Raw genomic sequence first — 3,919 nt, forward strand, 5'->3', positions numbered from 1 at the left:
AGTGCTAAATCAAATTAATTCCTTCAAAGCACACCTGAAGACTTGAACCCGGGACCACAGGCTAAACTAACACACAACCAACCACCAGACCAGCAAGCCAATTCAGACACTAAAACGCTGAAACAAACTCAAATGATTGATCTAGCCACTGGCTCTACCTATAAATATCAAAACTTCTAACCCCAAAAATCAGGGTGTTACACGAACGGTAATATTAATCATGAGCTTAGGGTTTTATCCTAAGTTCCAAGAGTAAATCCTTTCTAAACTCTGTTTTTTGATTGTGTATATGTTTTTTTTAAACTATTAGATATAATTGCATGCCATAGGATTGTGAGTACTCACCTTTATGTTTTGTGATTTGGGCAAGAGGCCCTTGGACGGGTTGGAGAGATAAGGAAATGTCGAGCTAATATCCATTTAATGGAACATGTTGGTATGTTGGAGAACATTAGCTTTATGCTACACTTATAGGACATGTTAGACTCATTAAGTCATTCTGAGGCGTTATAAAGAAATCCGCTTATCCAACAGGAAAATAAGTTTATGTTTTCTGAAATAACGTGTTTTATTATTTTTAAGCTATCTGATTGTAAGTATGACGAACTGTGTTCACATATCTGTAAATGTTCCAAAGCTTTTGTTTAACTTATGTTTTGTCCGTGCTTTGTGGTTATTCTTTCTTATATAGAACTCACACACTCCTTTCTATTCACTACAGATAGCTAGATCGCAAGGTGAGCAACAGCGAGGCAAGTGATCTAAGTGAAGTATACATGTTGTAAAGGTAGTACAAGTAAACTCTGGATTAAAGGCAATGTAGAAATTCTTCTTGGGTTTAAAGACATAATTCTATCAACTTCACCGAATTTTTAGGACTTAGTTATTTCTATGCTTTCTTATGTTTTTCTTTATGTCTATAATTGTGAACCGATAATGTTTTATAATCACATCTAAATTTTAAATATAGTCCAAATTTGTTTGATGTTCTCTTACATTTAAAAGTCCACTTTTATGTATTAATTTATAATATAGTGTTCGCCATAAGTAATAACATGAAGTATTCAACCTGATAAACTATGTAGAGTTCACCAAAATTGCTGTGAAGTAATAAGGTTGCTAACTGTACTAAGTGCGAACCCTACATTTGGCAAATTGGTATATACAAACCCTTAATAACTTTTGAAACATGAGAGGCTTCGCAAATTGTGGGTAGTTCACGAGACCTACTCAATTTAAAGAAACTTACCCCATGAAAGTATTAGATTGTACAAGCTAGCAAGGGTGTGAACTCTTATGTTAGACATATGAATTGTTGTATATTGCGAGGTACATTTTTTTGAAAAACCTATGGCTCACATTACCTTCTTCAATTGTTTAAGTCTTCTATAAAAGAGTAGTTAAGTTATGCATGTAAAGTAGGTTTGCATATTTATGTCACTGCATATCATGAGGCAAGCGAAGTGAGTTTGCGAGCTTGTGCTTCCTTAAAACTATACCTATTTTATTCATTTTAATTCATGGTGTATTGGAGGTTAGGTTAGGTGTTAATGGAGAGTCACTCATGTGGCTAATGTGGTGTACCATACCTTAGGTTCGATGATCAGACCGGGTATGAGGTGTTACACGAGTTGTGATAATTGAATTTGCTCACACAAGCTATGATATTTGGGTTGCTCACTCAAGCTGCAGGTTAAGTTTACTTTTGCAACTTTATACAATGCTGCTCACTCGAGTTGTTGAGAATATGCAACACATACTGGATCTCAACCATTGATAAAGATATTCCTAGCTAACACCCAATTTTTTTTAAACCCAAATGGCATGTCATTCTTATCCTAATCATTTACCAAGTTCACACAGGCACCATTATCATTTCTATATCATTTCAAACCCTAAAATCTTATACTCACTTTTCACATATCAAATAACAATCCATATACATTCGTAACCCTGTAATTCCCTCATATTCATATCACCCATCAACATATACATTTCAATTCAATTTTCAATATATCATATCTATTTGTTGGTAATCATATTATTCATTTTTACGATTTAATCCTTTAGATGTCAATTTCACCAAAATTACATAACAATTTAAACTAATAAGTAAACAATATAATGCAAACATATCATGAATTAAATAAGTAAGTCTCATATGTACTTATCTAGTAAAAAAACAACCGATAAGGTGTGGGGACTAATCTACAATTTTGTATTTTCCTTGATTATTCTCTGTTGATTCCATTTTCAATCTATAATAATTTATTTCAATTAATCAATTCCAAACCTCTTATAACAGCCTATTATAAGCATATATCAATTCAATTTTATTTTACAAAATTTCCTAAAGTTTTGCATTTTATTCAATTTAGTCCCTAAAACCAAAATAGCTATACCTTTCAAATTTAAGCTTTTTTCAATACGATTTCAATTCCATCCTTATATAACCCTTTAATATCTATAATTAGAAAAATTTCATGCCAAGTTTTGGAATATTTACACTTTAGTCTCTATGTTCAAAATTAACAAATTTTTACTTTACAAATTATTCCTTTTTCATATCTAAGCATCAAGTCTAACCAAATAGCACCAATTTCATAAATTATTCATCAATGGAAACATTTAAAAACTTTAATAGATTTACAATCTAATCCCCAGTTAGCTAAATCAAGCTCCCGAGATTCTAAAAACATAAAACTTATGAAAATCGAACTTAGCTACACTTACCATGCAAGAGGGCCGAATACCATAGAGCTTAAAAATGGCTTCTTGGTTCTTTCTTTTGTTAGCAAAATCGGTGGGATACTAAGTGGAGATGACAACCTTTTTGTTTCTTTTTGTTTTAACATATATTATTCATTTTAATTGAAAATTAACATATAAATTATAATATATTCAAGCACTAACCGTCCAATTCAATTAAAATGACCTAATTGGCATACTAACCCTTGAAAAATTTATATTTAAACCTGTTAACTAATAAAAATCAATAACAGTTAACGTTTATATTTTTTATGATTTAGTCCTTATACTTTATTTAGTCACTAATTCGACAAATTACCTATCCAAAATTCAAATCACCTATATAGTAACTTCGTAAATATTTTTATAATATTTACAAACTTGGTTTATGGAAATGAGGTCCTAATACCTCATTTTCCAACACCGCTGACTTTAGGGTCACTACACTTATACCTTAACTAACTATCCAATTAATGAATTCATCAGACCAAAATTTAATATAATTAAGGGTGAGTATTCGATCGAGTCAAGTCGAATCGAGTCAAAAAATTTTGAGTTGACGAATCCTATTTCAGTAACCGGACTCAATTTGAATTTTTTCGAATTGAGTCAAAAAATTACGAGTCAAGTCGAGTTGAATTAATGAATCTTATTATTTATACTCAATGTTCTGTTTACATGGATCGATTATTTTACTAGTAGATGAAGTACAAGCTTTTAGATTAATTTTGAATAAAGGAAAAAAGAAGAGTGGGGCAATTCGTGAAGGAAAGTAAGACTAATGGGTAAAATTTATCAAAACAACATAGTTTTGCAACTTGATTTTTTTTTTTACTTTTAACTTTAGAAAAGGTAAAAATTTATCAAAATGACGTAGTTTTACCTTTTCTTATTTGCATTTTCGAATAACTTGAATTAGGAGTGAGCGTTCGATCAAATCGAGTGAAACTGTTTGAGATAAATTAGAAAAATTAATAATTTTAAATTAAAATTTTGTACAATATAACTATTTCCATGTTAGAACACATAAATTTGAAACAATATATATTTGAAAAAAATTTAAAGCAAAAAAAGAGAGATATTTTAGTATGATAAACTTGAATCATTAATCACTTATTTAGATTCCATAATTATTATTTTATTAAATTATATATATATTTTTAGATTTTTA

This window comes from Gossypium raimondii, chromosome 1 (assembly GCF_025698545.1).
Source record: "Gossypium raimondii isolate GPD5lz chromosome 1, ASM2569854v1, whole genome shotgun sequence".
Lineage (NCBI taxonomy): Eukaryota > Viridiplantae > Streptophyta > Magnoliopsida > Malvales > Malvaceae > Gossypium > Gossypium raimondii.